The sequence below is a fragment of the Coregonus lavaretus genome (assembly GCF_964263955.1).
Source record: "Coregonus lavaretus genome assembly, chromosome: 2".
Lineage (NCBI taxonomy): Eukaryota > Metazoa > Chordata > Actinopteri > Salmoniformes > Salmonidae > Coregonus > Coregonus lavaretus.
In genome coordinates, this window is record NC_139989.1 from 80,159,984 (window position 1) to 80,179,446 (window position 19,463).

General features: G+C 44.2%; 1 protein-coding gene and 1 long non-coding RNA gene across 2 annotated transcripts in view; both read left to right on the forward strand.

Moving 5' to 3' along the window:
* LOC311140758 (NACHT, LRR and PYD domains-containing protein 3-like) overlaps nt 1–19,463 on the forward strand; it is a gene marked incomplete at its 5' end in the record, with an annotated part of 241,072 nt that overhangs the window by 71,123 nt on the left and 150,486 nt on the right. The window lies entirely within an intron of this gene.
* LOC311142473 lies at nt 1,677–19,439 on the forward strand. The gene is made up of 4 exons (XR_014614319.1): nt 1,677–1,840; nt 2,321–2,419; nt 11,621–11,737; nt 19,274–19,439. It is a non-coding gene; the product is annotated as an uncharacterized lncRNA (long non-coding RNA).

The following is a 19,463-nucleotide window of genomic DNA, read 5'->3' on the forward strand; positions in this document are numbered from 1 at the left end:
AATGTATACATTGGGATGGTAGTAAGGATCCTACCAGGGATTATTTATGTATGATGTTGGTAGAATGTATACATTGAGATAGTAGTAAGGATCCTACCAGGGATTATTTATGTATGATGTTGGTAGAATGTATACATTGGGATAGTAGTAAGAATCCTACCAGGGATTATTTATGTATGATGTTGGTAGAATGTATACATTGGGATAGTAGTAAGGATCCTACCAGGGATTATTTATGTATGATGTTGGTAGAATGTATACATTGGGATAGTAGTAAGGATCCTACCAGGGATTATTTATGTATGATGTTGGTAGAATGTATACATTGGGATGGTAGTAAGGATCCTACCAGGGATTATTTATGTATGATGTTGGTAGAATGTATACATTGGGATAGTAGTAAGGATCCTACCAGGGATTATTTATGTATGATGTTGGTAGAATGTATACATTGGGATGGTAGTAAGGATCCTACCAGGGATTATTGATGTATGATGTTGGTAGAATGTATACATTGGGATAGTAGTAAGGATCCTACCAGGGATTATTTATGTATGATGTTGGTAGAATGTATACATTGGGATGGTAGTAAGGATCCTACCAGGGATTATTTATGTATGATGTTGGTAGAATGTATACATTGGGACAGTAGTAAGGATCCTACCAGGGATTATTGATGTATGATGTTGGTAGAATGTATACATTGGGATAGTAGTAAGGCTCCTACCAGGGATTATTGATGTATGATGTTGGTAGAATGTATACATTGGGATAGTAGTAAGGATCCTAACAGGGATTATTTATGTATGATGTTGGTAGAAGTATACATTGGGATGGTTGTAAGGATCCTACCAGGGATTATTTATGTATGATGTTGGTAGAATGTATACATTGGGATAGTAGTAAGGATCCTACCAGGGATTATTTATGTATGATGTTGGTAGAATGTATACATTGGGATAGTAGTAAGGATCCTACCAGGGATTATTTATGTATGATGTTGGTAGAATGTATACATTGGGATAGTAGTAAGGATCCTACCAGGGATTATTTATTTATGATGTTGGTAGAATGTATACATTGGGATAGTAGTAAGGATCCTACCAGGGATTATTGATGTATGATGTTGGTAGAATGTATACATTGGGATAGTAGTAAGGATCCTACCAGGGATTATTTATGTATGATGTTGGTAGAATGTATACATTGGGATAGTTAGTAGTAAGAGGCCGGTGGGTAAATGACTAAGATTCAAGCCTCCAGTCAGTTAGGGAGATTTGTTTCTTTATTGTGTGTTTAGTTGTACCTTTACCTTCCTGTAGTTGGCCATTTGGAAGGATTCTGTATGGAGGAATGGTCTAATATCACTCCAACTCAGAAAACATTTTAGAAAAAGGCTCAGTGCCGTTATCCTTGCAAGGGAGGTATTGAAAGGGAGAGCCAATTTTGACCCCTACCTTTTTGAGAAAAAAAGTATTACTTGTTAAGCAAAATCTCTTTCTCTGAGCAATTGTATTAGTATAAAATCATTTAATTTAATAATTTGGGACCCCACTGTATACTTAAAAGTTAGAGATATGTTGAAACTGGATCCCTCATAATGATTCTACATTTTATAGTATGCCATGGCCTTTACTGGCCAAAGGTTAAACTACTGTTCTGTTAATGATATACTATGGTGTTGTGCCACTAGACTTTGACCAGATATTATTGCATCCAAAGATCAACTGTACCTACAACACAGATACAGAGCCACTTGTCATCAGGAAGGTGCTCTCTCAGCACAACGGAAAATATCTCAATGATTTGACATGTTCTGGTTGTGAATACAGGCTACAAGGTAAGACTCTTCCAAGGGATTATTGTAAAGTGTGTAGGGAAATTAAATATATGGTGTTATTATAGTATAGAGAATGACAGTAAAACACTCAGAGCTAACGGTCCATTTCACCTGGGACAGGTACGTGACAGTTCAATCATACAAAATGGCGCTAACTGGGCGTAGGCAAGTCAGATTCAAAAACATATTGTTGTTCATATCTCGTATTATATGATTTGTATATCGTGGTTATTTTACAATTTGTAAAAATGTTAATGTATCATAGTTCTAAATCATCTTTCAGAATATCAGAACATTTGTTGTTTTAATATCAGTCATGACTATATGTTGATGTGAGTGCATTATATCTCCTGACTGTTTGGATGTATCAATTAGTAAATTTTTGATTTCTAAGAGATAATGAATAAAATAGAACAATTGACCTTCAATAATTAGTTGTCACTGTGTTAACCACAACCAACATGTTGGATCTCTGTTTAGGGGTCAGTGGTCTAAAATGAGTCTCTCTGGGGAGAGAGAGGAGGGGGGCCCTGCCTCTAAAATGAGTCTCTCTGGGGGACATGACACCAAAGCTAAGAGGTGAGATGACAATGTTCTTTAAGGACTTATGAAGAGTAAAACGTTATATCCACAATATTTTTCACATTTGTTATTTTTTTTCAGAAATGATTGTTTATGGGTACCTTCATGTGTCTAAAATGTTGACAATACTACCATTATATCAACACACTCTTCACTCCTGTTTAAACCAAAAAGGGTTCTATCACTTGCTTTATATATGGAACCACTAAAAGTTCTATATAGAAACCTTTTATAGGGTTCTTTAATCAGAACTCTAGAGGTTCTTCTTCCCTGAACCAAAATGGCTCCATATAGAACCCTGCATGGTGCCATTTATGAATTATGGCTACTATTATTAAATAGGAATATTTTTAGCTAGAATATAATTTATATGAAAATAGGAAAGGTTGAAAAATCCCAATATTCATTTAAAATGATCCTTATAAATAGTAGTGCTGGGGATTTGGAAAGCCATAGTCTGTCAATCAACAACAGAATAATACTCTTATGAAAAATATTGACCTTTAACTTACAGTCTGTGGATACTATGCGACTAGTGATAAATTGCGTCAATTCAAATCTGGTATTGGAACAAAAGAGGTCAACACGTCTTCTAAAATAGACTAGTATTTTAATTAATGGAAAACACTTCAATGGTATATATGATGTTCGTATATACGGGTCCACTGAAATACCACACAGGGCAGACAGAGAACTGAGCCATCATTCTAAGTTCTTCTTTAGATAATCTGACAGAGATAGTTGCTGCTCCCTGCTGGCCTATCAGAGTAGAGACTGAGCGTGGTTTAGACTTACTCAGCCTATCGTTGGCGCACCGGCTGGTCCCAGTCCCTTGGCGCTCCACTGTTGCCAGGTGTTAGTTGTTTTGCAACTTGTCCAGAGAGTCAGCACTTTTGCAGTACACATGTCCTTGAGCGGTCTAACAAAGAGGCAGTGTGTGTATGTGAGACACAAGTCTGTCTCGGCCTACCCCCTAATAGTTCCTCACATTAATCACAGCTTGTTATGTTGACCAATCTATATCAGTACAGCACAAACCTATTATGTTTAATCATTCATGTATTCTTTCTAAGCTAGGCATCACGTCTAAAATATAAGAGAATAATTTCCCACACTAGAAAGGTTAAAAATGCATGTATGACATCACAGCACAGTTGAAAAAATATGGCAGGTGGAAATCAAAAGAGGATGTTCTACGGAGATAGGTGGGCGGGGCTGAGAGTAGCAGAGGGGTGGGATTAAAAAAGATCATGATCGGTAGAGTCATTACTGTAAACACTATAGATGTCTGAGTATTATCTATCCAAAATGTAATGTGTATAAGTAATAATAATGATTATTATTATTATATATTATTATATATATAAAAAAGTAATTACTTTATTAATTATTGATTAGTAAATCAAATCAAATCAAATCAAATTGTATTGGCCACATGCGCCGAATACAACAGGTGCAGACATTACAGTGAAATGCTTACTTACAGCCCTTAACCAACAGTGCATTTATTAATTTTTTTTTAAGTAAAAATAAAACAACAACAAAAAAAGTGTTGAGAAAAAAAAAGAGCAGAAGTAAAATTAAATAACAGTAGGGAGGCTATATATACAGGGGGGTACCGGTGCAGAGTCAATGTGCGGGGGCACCGGCTAGTTGCTGTAGTTGAGGTAATATGTACATGTGCGTAGAGTTAAAGTGACTATGCATAAATAATTAACAGAGTAGCAGCAGCGTAAAAAGGATGGGGTGGGGGGGCAGTGCAAATAGTCCGGGTAGCCATGATTAGCTGTTCAGGAGTCTTATGGCTTGGGGGTAGAAGCTGTTGAGAAGTCTTTTGGACCTAGACTTGGCACTCCGGTACCGCTTGTATCCTTGGCACTCCGGTATCCTTTGTCTTGGTCACGTTGAGGGAGAGGTTGTTGTCCTGGCACCACATGGCCAGGTCTCTGACCTCCTCCCTATAGGCTGTCTATAGATGTCTGGGAAAAATTATAATTACTGTGTAAAAGTATTGTATGGGTGGGGGATAGAATTGATCTTGGTTATATGCAAACACACACGTCAACTCTGGCTGACTTCTTTACAATACAATACATTACAATACAATACAACTTTGTCCATTAGTTACAGCAAACAACAAAAGTGTGTCGTCTGCTCCGTTCTTAACCCCCCCAAACAGCAGACCTCACACATACAGTTGAGACCAGCACAGGTTCAAGCTGCAGTGCAGCGCCCCTGGATGGAGAGCATGTTGTGGGGTTAAGGGCCTTGCTCAAGGGCCCAACGAAAGGTGAATGTTTTGAGGATGTGAAACCAGCAGCCCTCCAGTGGTCAGATCAATTCCGCCCATTTTTTCCAGCGCCCGGCCCGGGATTCAAACCGGACACCTTTCTGCCATAGGTCCAACTCCTGCCACAGCTCCAACTCATTTGCCGCTGGGCGAAAACCTGAGTTAATATTCAGAAATAAGCAAGAGTTAATCTGCCAAAACTGAGACAAAATGCTATGTAGACATCATTATTATGATGTAGAAGAACAACATTCATGTAGTTGTCATCAGCAGCAGCCACAAGCCAGACTGAGCAAAACATAGATGGTGTGTTAAAAGTCATGTAATGATTAACTAGACTATTGAATCACCAACACTTATTATACATAATTATTATACAGAAATCATTGTCAAAAGTGGAAGACATATTGATGCATGTAGGTCTATATTATTTATGGATTGATCATATAGAAAAATCAAAACAGTATTTTAACAACTCCAAAGCAATTACATGTGGCGCAGGATCCACTGACTCGGTGCATTTTCCTATTATCAAGACACCTTCTGTTAACCCAGATCTCAAAATATTGTTTAAAAAAAGTAATAATTTTGTTTTACGTAATAATAATGATAATAATAATGACTGGTTTAGTTTATTGTGTGGCAGTGCTCATGTCCGCGTTCTGGAACTGTCCGCGTCCTCGTACAGAACTGTCCACGTCCACGTACGGTTTGGCGCCAAGCATATTGTCCAGTTACGCGCAGAGTGGGCTGAGGTGATCTTGGGGAATAACGACGGAGTTCGTTACAGTGTTGAGACACCGAAGTTTATTGTTCAATTTGCTTTTTGCTTAACGGTCAGGGACAGTATGAGTGTAGCCAGATCCTTTTCACTCGCTATCCATGTTTCATTTTGTGGTTAACCGGATTCGTCATCATCCTCAAGAGACAGAAGAATGACCTGCTAGTTAGCCAAGCTAGTCGGTACAGCTAGCTAAGCTAGCTACTCTACCAGCAGCATCCTACTTATCCTAGCTACCACTACATCATCCCCGGCTGCCTGCATTTCTTGTGGACCGATGGAGCTCCCGGGTTGTTTCTTCCACCTGTTAAGTACCGTGGAGGGCTTCTCCCTCTCTCGTTGACGGATGCTGGCTACCTACCATCCCTCTGTCCGGTTCTCCTCTCTTCACTAGATGGACAGTAACTTTAGTGTTTAACCCCTCTGTGTCCAAGGACTGAACTTTTGAATATTATTTTCGGGTTGCCTCAAGTGACATTTTTTACAATGTTTTTTTTCGGATACATTTAGTTCATTACATCCGCCATGGAGCCCAGTTTCATAATATTACCGTATGTCCCTAATTATGACATAATCACGAAATAACAGCTCCTATTAGATCTATTGAGCTCTGTGGCACCGACTCGCCTTCCGAAAGTGCTGTTCCAAGCTCATTGTTCTGCATCACAATGCCAGCTTTGCCAACAAAGAGACCTACCTGCATTAATCCTGTAAGTTTTCATGTAACTTACTAATAACAAGGTTGCGGCTACTTCACTCACTCACTCACTCACTCACTCACTCACTCACTCACTCACTCACTCACTCACTCACTCACTCACTCACTCACTCACTCACTCACTCACTCACTCACTCACTCACTCACTCACTCACTCACTCACTCACCTGTGTACACGTTGTGGTCACCCATTTTGCTAGCGATGGCTGGCGGATAGCCATCAAACATTAAACAGTTTCTGGTCATTACATTTACATTTACATTTACGTCATTTAGCAGACGCTCTTAACAGAGCGACTTACAAATTGGTGCATTCACCTTATAGCCAGTAGGACAACCACTTTACAATATGTTATGTTTTTTATTTATTTTTTATAAAAAAAAATTGGGGGGGGGGGGGGGGGTAAGGGGGGGGGTAGAAGGATTACTTTATCCTATCCCAGGTATTCCTGAAAGAGGTGGGGTTTCAAGTGTCTCCGGAAGGTGGTGAGTGACTCCGCTGTCCTGGCGTTGTGAGGGAGCTTGTTCCACCATTGGGGTGCCATAGGAGCGACAGTTTTGACTGGGCTGAGCGGGAACCGTGCTTCCGCAGAAGTAGGGGGGCCAGCAGGCCAGAGGTGGATGAATGCAATGCCCTCGTTTGGGTGTAGGGACTGATCAGAGCCTGAAGGTACGGAGGTACCGTTCCCCTCACAGATCCGTAGGCAAGCACCATGGTCTTGTAGCAGATGCGAGCTTCAACTGGAAGCCAGTGGAGTGTGCGGAGGAGCGGGGTAACGTGAGAGAACTTGGGAAGGTTGAACACCAGACGGGCTGCGGCATTCTGGATGAGTTGTAGGGGTTTAATGGCACAGGCAGGGAGCCCAGCCAACAGCGAGTTGCAGTAATCCAGACGGGAGATGACAAGTACCTAGATTAGGATCTGTGCCGCTTCCTGTGTAAGGCATGGTCGTACTCTCCGATTGTTGTAGAGCATGAACCTACAGGATCGGGTCACCACCTTGATGTTAGCGGAGAATGACAGGGTGTTGTCCAGGGTCACGCCAAGGCTCTTTGCACTCTGGGAGGAGGACACAACAGAGTTGTCAACTGTGATGGCGAGATCATGGAACGGGCAGTCCTTCCCCGGGAGGAAGAGCAGCTCCGTCTTGCCGAGGTTCAGCTTGAGGTGGTGATCCGTCATCCACACTGATATGTCTGCCAGACATGCAGAGATGCGATTCACCACCTGGTTATCAGAAGGGGGAAAGTAGAAGATTAGTTGTGTGTCGTCTGCGTAGCAATGATAGGAGAGGCCATGTGAGGATATGACAGAGCCAAGTGACTTGGTGTATAGCGAGAATAGGAAAGGGCCTTAACTGAGCCCTGGGGGACACCAGTGGTGAGAGCATGTGGTGATGAGACAGATTCTCGCCACGCCACTTGGTAGGAGCGACCTGTCAGGTAGGACGCAATCCAGGAGTGAGCCGCGCCGGAGATGCCCAACTCGGAGAAGGTGGAGAGGAGGATCTGATGGTTCACAGTATCAATGGCAGCAGACAGGTCTAGAAGGACAAGAGCAGAGGAGAGAGAGTTAGCTTTAGCAGTGCGGAGAGCCTCCGTGACACAGAGAAGAGCAGTCTCAGTTGAATGACCAGTCTTGAAACCTGACTGGTTTGGATCAAGAAGGGGGAGGAGGATTCAGCAGGGAGGAGAAGGTGGCAAAGAGCTTCATAGGGTTAGAGGCAGATGCTTGGAATTTAGAGTAGTAGAAAGTGGCTTTAGCAGCAGAAACAGAGGAAGAAAATGTAGAGAGGAGGGAGTGAAAAGATGCCAGGTCCGCAGGGAGTCTAGTTTTCCTCCATTTCCGCTTGGCTGCCCGGAGCCTTGTTCTGTGAGCTCGCAACGAGTCGTCAAGCCATGGAACAGGAGGGGAGGACCGAGCCGGCCAGGAGGATAGGGGACATAGAGAGTCAAAGGATGCAGAAAGGGAGGAGAGGAGGGTTGAGGAGGCAGAATCAGGAGATTGGAGGGAGAAGGATTGAGCAGAGGGAAGAGATGATAGGATGGAAGAGGAGAGAGTAGCGGGAGAGAGAGAGCGAAGGTTGCGACGGCGCATTACCATCCTATCATCTCTTCCCTCTGCTCAATCCTTCTCCCTCCAATCTCCTGATTCTGCCTCCTCAACCCTCCTCTCCTCCCTTTCTGCATCCTTTGACTCTCTATGTCCCCTATCCTCCTGGCCGGCTCGGTCCTCCCCTCCTGTTCCATGGCTTGACGACTCGTTGCGAGCTCACAGAACAAGGCTCCGAACACCCAAATATAACTCTCCCAACTTCCACCTCAGAAACTATAATTGTTGTAAACTACAGCGGTTCAATGTTTTCTAGGAATAGACTAACTTGGTTTATTCAGCTAGCTAACTTGGCACAGTATTCTTCCGTGAAAACCGTCCAGGGCACCTAGTCCTATGACGCCATAGCCAACTAGCATGCCAGGCTCCAATAACACGGTGTAGCACCAATACTCGGCCACAACAAACCACCAGTGTGTCAACACGCCAAGCAGATCATTCGTGTCCGTGTCTAACGTTGTGGGTTAGTCCCGACAGCTTGAGAGAGTCCGTCGTCAACTTATTCAGCCAGTTAGTTAGCTAGAATAGTTAGCATACTAGCTAGCCATTGCTTTCTGCCAACGAAAAAAAACCTCATCCCACGGCACGAACACACAGAGAGAGCCAAGCTAACGTTAACTAGTCACCCATGTCCCGAATTCCCTTCCGACTCTGGTTACCAGTATGTAACAACAAAACACAAATGTAGGTTATAACATACCCCTAGCAGCTACTGTTAGCTAGCCAAGTGCAAAGCTAGCCACTGAATCGACTCAGCCAGTTCGCGTCTGTTCGCTAGGTCATTCCAGCTATTGTTTAGTAGCTATCCAGGTAGCAACAAGCTAGCTACATTTCGAGCACAGTAGCTACTTACTACCTAACTTTAACGCTTCAGACAATAAGGTTAGAAAAACTGCTGAATGGTAGGCAGCTAGCTGGCGTAATTACAGGTACTCTTAAGCGTGAAACAACTATCCACAGTTGCTAATAGTTACCAGTAGCTACCCGCTAATCCAGGTAGTGGGTTAGCCAGCCTCGTGCTTCACCGGGCTCAGTCGAATACAATACCTACAATAATTATAACCCACGATAACCCACGATAATCGGGTGGTCTAGCTAATTGATTTGTAGATCTGATGCAGTTGCTACCTCAGATTATGAGCCTAGCAGGTGTCATTAATGAGGTATGTGGTACCCACAGACGTCCACAGGGAGGCGCAAGAGAGATATAAACCTATACTGTTTTTTGCCTTAAAACCCCAAAACCTATCAATCAATCAATTAAATGTATTTATAAAGCCCTTTTTACATCAGCAGATGTCACAAAGTGCTATACAGAAACTCTAACCATACGTACAGTGGGGAGAACAACTATTTGATACACTGCCAATTTTGCAGGTTTTCCTACTTACAAAGCATGTAGAGGTCTCTAATTTTTATCATAGGTACACTTCAACTGTGAGAGACGGAATCTAAAACAAAAATCCAGAAAATCACATTATATGATTTTTAAGTAATAATTTGCATTTTATTGCATGACATACTAATATTATCTTAGTAAATACAATTATAGTACGAAATAGCATTTTGATTATTTTGTTAATCAAAACCTGTCTAAGCGTTTTGCTGTTTTTTTTTGTCATTAGTTATTTTATGATATTTATTATTGCAAGACAGAACACTTGATAAATAAGACATATTAGTTATATTTTTCAAATATGGTTTGAACTGGGTGACCTAGTAACCTCTATGTGAAAGTCCAGCAATTGGCGTGGGGCAGGTGGGGCAGGTTTGAGACTGATGTAATGAATTAACAAGAAAAATACACTTTATTTCTCAGCTGCCTCACCAATGTCTGTACGTGAATTCATCACTTTTAATTGTTAAATATTTCCAATAGATGGAAGCATAAGACCACGAAGCATCAGTTATAGGCTGCAAGCAGCAATATGATTGACATAAAATAGGATGCAACCAAAGACTATATGTTCCATGATTTTCTAAAATGGTCACTCATTACTTTAGTTAGCTATATATCTCGTATTAGGCCTGTGTTGCTTTTGGAAAAGCAATTAAATAGTGACTATAGCAGGTGTTGAACCCCGGGTAAATAATCACTAGTCAGATGTGCTAACCTCAACCCTAGTATAAATGCACTATTTAAAAATATCATCTTAATATCTAATATTGCGATTAAACAACCTCGGAATAGAAAAGAACAAAGAGTGCGTCTTCCAGCCCGCCAATAAATTACATCATGCAACCCTCACGGTTAGCAAATTTACCTCAGCATGCCCCTAGCTTGCGCGAGAAGGCAGAGTGGCTTGCTGCTGGTTGATGAATTTGACAATGGATGTACTAGGAAAATACGTTTTTCTCGACCAGAGGTGACTAAATTAGTTCATTCATCTGAATAAAGTATATCCTTACTAGTAGTAATTACTCAGAATTACAAAATATGACATTTTCTAGTTCATTTTACCACTTACAACCATAAAATAACAATTTATAGCATAACAAACAATGAAACTGACATAAACCAAAAACACAAGACATTTAGTTAACTATATATGTATATAATTTTTAAAACGATTTATTTAGATGGGTGACATTATCTGCCAAAGTAATACCACTGTAGATAAAGAAGAGCTCTCCAGTAGGTGAACCAAAACATTCAAAGGCCACTATCTCAAAATTGAGGTTACAAGTTTATCATCTTTCAAAGCAGAATTACTTTCCCATTGTTCCTCAACTGTAGTGTATGATGTACCTTTTTCTAGCTGAGTCTCTACTTTTATCCAATGTAAAAAACACAGTTTCAAATGTTGCTACATGAGACAGAATCGAGTCGGTCGGTCACATTTGACTGTGTAAAATCTAGCAGTGCTACTTATTTCTCTGAGAGTGAGGCAGGTATATATTATTACTGTGTAAAACCTAGCAGTACTACTTATTTCTCTGAGTGAGGCAGATATATATTATTACTGTGTAAAACCTAGCAGTACTACTTATTTCTCTGAGAGTGAGGCAGATATATAGCATTGTGTAAAAAACATGATTATTTGTCTCTCTGAAATGAAACCATCAAGTGATTGATTTTAAACAAATACATGGCTGTCATTGAACCATCGCATACCATGATTAGCTACTGAAAAAACACACCAATCTCTTTCATAATATCTTAAAACAATAAAAGCTAATTTAGGAACATTTCTGAAAATTGATATATAGCGTTTTGTAATGAAACTCTTCTTATGTTTCCCCATCTGAGCTCAGAGTAGATGAGAGACATAATGTTTGTCTCTGTTGTGTTGAAGCCCAATCAAGCAGGAGAGACCAGCCTCCCCTGTACCCAGCTGTGTGTCCATGAAGAGTGACCGGTCTATGGGTCGTCCTATACATTTTAGAAAGGGAGCCTTTTCTACTGAACAAAGGTAAGAAGAACTCATGGGTCATGGTCAGTGAGTTAAACAACACTGTCTCTAGTCATTTCTCCTCTCCCATTTTCCCATTTCTTTTTAATGTTTTCATAATCCATAGGCTAATAATTTTTTCCATTTTCATAGTCATAAACAACGTTTAAAAATAACCGTTTTTATTGACGACTTGTTGTTTCTAAATGGCTGCTGGGTAATGTTATATTCATCTGAATCTTCGTTCTTAGGCATCAAATTGAGCGAATGCTGCGCAGGTTCACTGAGTTGCAAACCAAATGGATATAATGGGGTGATTGTTGTCTAATCGGGTGGTCTAGCTAATTGATTTGTAGATCTGATGCAGTTGCTACCTCAGATTATGAGCCTAGCAGGTGTCATTAATGAGGTATGCGGTACCCACAGACGTCCACAGGGAGGCGCAAGAGAGATATAAACCTATACTGTTTTTTGCCTTAAAACCCCAAAACCTATCAATCAATCAATCAAATGTATTTATAAAGCCCTTTTTACATCAGCAGATTTCACAAAGTGCTATACAGAAACTCTAACCATACGTACAGTGGGGAGAACAACTATTTGATACACTGCCAATTTTGCAGGTTTTCCTACTTACAAAGCATGTAGAGGTCTGTAATTTTTATCATAGGTACACTTCAACTGTGAGAGACGGAATCTAAAACAAAAATCCTGAAAATCACATTGTATGATTTTTAAGTAATTAATTTGCATTTTATTGCATGACATACTAATATTATCTTAGTAAATACAATTATAGTACGAAATAGCATTTTGATTATTTTGTCAATCAAAACCTGTCTAAGCGTTTTGCTGTTTTTTTTTTTGTCATTAGTTATTTTATGATATTTATTATTGCAAGACAGAACACTTGATAAATAAGACATATTAGTTATATTTTTCAAATGTGGTTTGAACTGGGTGACCTAGTAACCTCTATGTGAAAGTCCAGCAATTGGCGTGGGGCAGGTGGGGCAGGTTTGAGACTGATGTAATGAATTAACAAGAAAAATACACTTTATTTCTCAGCTGCCTCACCAATGTCTGTACGTGAATTAATAACTTTTAATTGTTAAATATTTCCAATAGATGGAAGCATAAGACCACGAAGCATCAGTTATAGGCTGCAAGCAGCAATATGATTGACATAAAATAGCATGCAACCAAAGACTATATGTCCCATGACTTTCTAAAATGGTCACTCATTACTTTAGTTAGCTATATATCTCGTATTAGGCCTGTGTTGCTTTTGGAAAAGCAATTAAATAGTGACTATAGCAGGTGTTGAACCCCGGGTAAATAATCACTAGTCAGATGTGCTAACCTCAACCCTAGTATAAATGCACTATTTAAAAATATCATCTTAATATCTAATATTGCGATTAAACAACCTCGGAATAGAAAAGAACAGAGTGCGTCTTCCAGCCCGCAAATAAATTACATCATGCAACCCTCACGGTTAGCAAATTTACCTCAGCATGCCCCTCGCTTGCGCGAGAAGGCAGAGTGGCTTGCTGCTGGTTGATGAATTTGACAATGGATGTACTAGGAAAATATGTTTTTCTCGACCAGAGGTGACTAAATTAGTTCATTCATCTGAATAAAGTATATCCTTACTAGTAGTAATTACTCAGAATTACAAAATATGACATTTTCTAGTTCATTTTACCACTTACAACCATAAAATAACAATTTATAGCATAACAAACAATGAAACTGACATAAACCAAAAACACAAGATATTTAGTTAACAATATATATATATATATATATATATTTTCTTTTTTACGATTTATTTAGATGGGTGACATTATCTGCCAAAGTAATACCACTGTAGATAAAGAAGAACTCTCCAGTAGGTGAACCAAAACATTCAAAGGCCACTATCTCAAAAGTGAGGTTACAAGTTTATCATCTTTCAAAGCAGAATTACTTTCCCATTGTTCCTCAACTGTAGTGTATGATATACCTTTTTCTAGCTGAGTCTCTACTTTTATCCAATGTAAAAAACACAGTTTCAAATGTTGCTACATTAGACCGAATCGAGTCGGTCGGTCACATTTGACTGTGTAAAACCTAGCAGTGCTACTTAATTCTCTGAGAGTGAGGCAGATATATATATTATTACTGTGTAAAACCTAGCAGTACTACTTATTTCTCTGAGAGTGAGGCAGATATATAGCATTGTGCAAAAAACATGATTATTTGTCTCTCTGAAATGAAACCATCAAGTGATAGATTTTAAACAAATACATGGCTGTCATTGAACCATCGCATACCATGATTAGCTACTGAAAAAACACACCAATCTCTTTCATAATTTCTTAAAACAATAAAAGCTAATTTAGGAACATTTCTGAAAATTGATGTATAGCGTTTTGTAATGAAACTCTTCTTATGTTTCCCCATCTGAGCTCAGAGTAGATGAGTGTCACGGTTTCGGCCGAGACTGATCCTCCTCCTGGTTCGGGCAGGCTTCGGCGTTCGCCGTCCCCGGAGTACTAGCTGCCACCGTTGAATGTTTCGTGGTGTGATTGCTTTGGTCTGTCTTGCACACCTGTGTCTGTTTGTGTTCTGATTACGTGTCCTATAAGTTCCCTGTTTTGTATTGGTTAGATTGTGTGTTGTTTCGCCTGTCCGTTGTGCTGCGTGTTTTTTCTCTGTTTGTTGTTTTTACGCATAGTTGCGTATTGCTCGCCTCTGTTGTTTTGAGGCCGTTTATTTTGTATCTGTGCCTTTTGATACAGTAGTAAACTTTTGTTGGACTAAGCTTCGGTGTCCTGCGCCTGACTTCCACACCACATACACCTCAGCCTTGACAGAACAACACACCACCATGGAGTCAGCAGGAGCATTGGCGGCACCCAAGTCGCTGGAGGATCGGATCAGCAACCAAGACACCATGATCCGGCAACTTGGGGCCACCATGAACGAGGTGTCCAACACGCTGCGCCGGTTGGTTACTGGAGAAGTGCCCACGCCTTCGCACACCATTCCATCACCAACGGCCAGTCCTCCTCTCTCAGCACCGGAACCCAGTGGCATTCGGCTCTCGCTCCCGAGGGCATATGACGGTTCTGCAGCCGGGTGTCAGGGGTTCTTCTTGCAGGTGGAACTCTACCTGGCTACCATACATCCTGCGCCCTCGGGATACGAGAGCGTCTCCGCCCTCATCTCCTGTCTATCCGGCAAGGCGTTGGAGTGGGCCAACGCCGAATGGAGGGGAATAGACGCCGCTACCATCACCTACGCGGAGTTCTCCCGCCGCTTCAGGGCTGTCTTCGATCACCCACCTGAAGGGAAGGTGGCGGGGGAGCGTCTGTTCCACCTCCGACAGGGGAAGAGGAGCGCACAGGAGTTCGCGCTGGAGTTCCGGACGTTAGCGGCGGATGCGGGGTGGAATGAGAGGGCCCTCATCGACCATTACCGGTGTAGCCTACGAGAGGACGTTCGTCGTGAGCTGGCCTGCAGGGACACCAACCTATCCTTCGACCAGTTGGTGGACATCTCCATCCGTCTCGACACCCTGCTGGCTACCCGCGGACGTCCCGAGTGGGGGTCGTCCATTCCACCCTCCAACACCTCCGAGCCGATTCCCATGGAGCTCGGGGGTGCTGGCGCTAGAGAGAGGAGGAGAGAGAACCCGAGGGAGGCCACCCCCTGCACCAACTGTGGCCGTGGAGGACACACCGTGGCCAGGTGCTGGGGAGGGTCTCCTAAGAGAGGAGACAACAGGTCACGCACTGGGGAGTCATTTCAGGTGAGTAGGCGCCCCACTTACCCAGAGCTCTCTGTTGGTCACATGAGTATTCCTGTGAGATTTCCACAGGTGGCACCTCATTCCCAGCATAAGGCGCTAGTAGATTCATGCGCAGCTGGGAATTTTATTGATCAGGCATTTTGTTATAGGTTAGGAATTCCCCTTCGGCCGGTAGAAAACCCCTTTCCTGTCCACGCCTTAGACAGCCGGCCGTTGGGGTCGGAGCTGATCAGGGAAGTCACAGCACCACTTAAGATGACAACGCAGGGGGGTCATGAGGAGATCATTCAGTTTTATCTGATTGACTCTTCTGCGTACCCCGTGGTGTTGGGGCTTCCCTGGTTAAGCGCCCATGATCCTACCATTTCGTGGCAACAGAGGGCTCTTATGGAGTGGTCTGCCCAGTGTGTAGGGAAATGTCTAGGTGTTTCCTTAGGGGCGACCTCGGTAGAGAGTTCCGACCAAGTGCCCGCAATGCACATTCCCCCCGAGTATGAGGACTTAGCACTTGTGTTCAGCAAAACGAGGGCAGCACGGCTACCACCTCATAGACAGGGGGACTGTGCGATAAATCTCCAAACAGGAGCGGCTCTTCTGCGGAGCCGTGTGTATCCCTTGTCTCAAGAGGAGACAGCGGCTATGGAGACTTCCATAGCCGAGTCCTTGGCACAGGGATACATACGGTCCACCACTTCCCCGGTTTCCTCGAGTTTCTTCTTTGTGAAGAAGAAGGACGGGGGTTTGCGCCCGTGTATTGATTACCGTAGTCTCAATCAGATCACGGTTAAGTACAGTTACCCTCTTCCACTGATTGTGACTATGACGGAGTCATTACGCGGAGCGCAGTTCTTCACAAAGTTGGATCTCAGGAGCGCGTACAATCTGGTGTGCATTAGGGAGGGGGATGAATGGAAAACAGCATTTAGCACCACCTCGGGTCATTACGAGTATCTCGTCATGCCATAAGGGCTAATGAATGCTCCTTCAGTCTTCCAATCTTTTGTTGACGAGATTTTCCGGGACATGCATGGGCAGGGTGTGGTGGTGTATATCGACGACATCCTAGTGTACTCTTCTACACGTGCCGAGCATGTAGCCCTGGTGCGCCGAGTGTTGAGAAGACTGTTGGAGCATGACTTGTATGTCAAGGCAGAGAAATGCCTGTTCTTCCAGGAGTCCGTCTCCTTTTTGGGTTATCGGTTGTCCGCGTCTGGTGTGGAGATAGAGGTAGACCGTGTGTCGGCCGTGCGTAATTGGCAAACTCCAACCACTGTAAAAGAGGTGCAGCAGTTCTTGGGTTTTGCTAATTACTACCGGAGGTTTATCCGGGTTTTTGGACAGGTTGCAGCTCCCATTACGTCCCTGCTAAAGTGGGGTCCGGTTCGTTTGCAGTGGTCAGCTGAGGCGGACAGGGCATTTGTCAAACTGAAGAACCTGTTCACCTCGGCCCCGGTGCTGGCGCATCCGGATCCCTCTTTACCATTCCAAGTAGAGGTAGACGCGTCCGAGTCCGGCATTGGGGCAGTCCTGTCGCAACGGTCCGGCACGCCACCTAAGCGAGCGTAATTATGACGTTGGGGACAGGGAGCTGTTAGCTGTAGTCCAGACCCTAAAGGTGTGGAGGCATTGGCTTGAGGGGGCTCAACACCCTTTCCTCATTCTGACTGATCACCATAACCTGGAGTACATCCGGGCAGCTAGGAGATTGAATCCTCGTCAGGCTAGGTGGAACATGTTCCTAACCCGGTTTGTTTTTAAGATCACATACATCCCAGGGTCCCAGAACGGTAAGGCAGACGCCCTGTCCCGGCGGTATGACACAGAGGAGAGGTCCATTGAGCCTACTTCCATACTGCCGGAGTCTTGTCTGGTGGCTCCGGTGGTGTGGGAGGTCGATGCGGAAATCGAGCGGGCACTGCGTACCGACCCTACTCCCCCTGAGTGTCCTGTGGGGCGTACGTACGTTCCGCTCGAGGTTCGTGATCGTCTGATTTATTGGGCTCATACATCACCCTCCTCTGGACATCCAGGTATTGGCCGGACAGTGCACTGCCTTAGCGTGAAATACTGGTGGCCAACGTTAGCTAGGGATGTGAGGGTTTATGTCTCCTCCTGCTCGGTGTGCGCCCAGTGTAAGGCGCCTAGACATTTGCCCAGGGGTAAGTTACATCCCCTGCCCGTTCCAAAACGACCATGGTCCCACCTCTCGGTGGATTTTGTGACCGACCTACCCCCTTCCCAGGGGAATACCACCATTTTGGTCGTTGTGGATCGGTTTTCCAAGGCCTGTCGTCTCCTCCCAATGCCGGGTCTCCCTACTGCCCTACAGACCGCCGAGGCCCTATTTACCCACGTGTTCCGGCACTATGGGGTCCCCGAGGATATTGTGTCTGACCGAGGTCCCCAGTTCACCTCCAGAGTCTGGGGGGCGTTCATGGAACGCTTGGGGGTCTCGGTGAGCCTTACCTCGGGGTACCACCCAGAGAGCAATGGGCAGGTGGAACGAGTCAACCAGGATGTGGGTAGGTTTCTAAGGTCCTATTGCCGGGACCGGCCGGAGGAGTGGTCTAGGTATATCCCCTGGGCAGAGATGGCCCAGAACTCTCTCCGCCACTCCTCCACCAATTTAACACCTTTCCAGTGTATTTTAGGATATCAGCCAGTCCTGGCACCGTGGCACGAGAGCCAGATCGAGGCCCCTGCGGTGGACGAGTGGATTCGGCGCTCGGAGGAGACGTGGGACGCTGCCCATGTCCATCTGCAGCGGGCCATCCGTCAACAAAAGGCGAGCGCCGATCGCCACCGCAGTGAGGGACCGGTGTACGCACCGGGAGATCGAGTCTGGCTCTCGACTCGAAACCTGCCCCTCCGCCTGCCCTGCCGGAAGCTGGGTCGGCGGTTTGTGGGGCCCTTCAAAGTCCTGAGAAGATTGAACGAGGTGTGTTACAGGTTACAACTGCCTATAGAGTACAAAAATATTAACCCCTCGTTCCATGTGTCTCTTCTCAGGCCGGTGGTAGCTGGCCCACTCCAAGAAGATGAGATAGGAGAGACCCCTCCGCCCCCTTTGGATATCGAGGGGGCCCCGGCGTATATGGTCCGGACCATCTTGGACTCGAGGCGCCGGATGAGTGGTCTCCAGTATCTCGTGGAGTGGGAGGGGTGCGGTCCGGAGGAACGGTGCTGGGTGCCTAGGAGGGACATCCTCGATCCATCCCTCCTGACTGAGTTCCACCGTGGGCATCCCACGCGCCCGGGTCCGCGTCCTCCTGGCCGTCCCCGAGGCCGAGGTCGGCGCACGGCTGCAGCCGCGCGTCAAGGGGGGGGTACTGTCACGGTTTCGGCCGAGACTGCTCCTCCTCCTGGTTCGGGCAGGCTTCGGCGTTCGCCGTCCCCGGAGTACTAGCTGCCACCGTTGAATGTTTCGTGGTGTGATTGCTTTGGTCTGTCTTGCACACCTGTGTCTGTTTGTGTTCTGATTACGTGTCCTATAAGTTCCCTGTTTTGTATTGGTTAGATTGTGTGTTGTTTCGCCTGTACGTTGTGCTGCGTGTTTTTTCTCTGTTTGTTGTTTTTACGCATAGTTGCGTATTGCTCGCCTCTGTTGTTTTGAGGCCGTTTATTTTGTATCTGTGCCTTTTGATACAGTAGTAAACTTTTGTTGGACTAAGCTTCGGTGTCCTGCGCCTGACTTCCACACCACATACACCTCAGCCTTGACAATGAGAGACGTAATGTTTGTCTCTGTTGTGTTGAAGCCCAATCAAGCAGGACAGACGAGCCTCCCCTGTACCCAGCTGTGTGTCCATGAAGAGTGACCGGTCTATGGGTCGTCCTATAATGTTTAGAAAGGGAGCCTTTTCTACTGAACAAAGGTAAGAAGAACTCATGGGTCATGGTCAGTGAGTTAAACAACACTGTCTCTAGTCATTTATCCTCTCACATTTT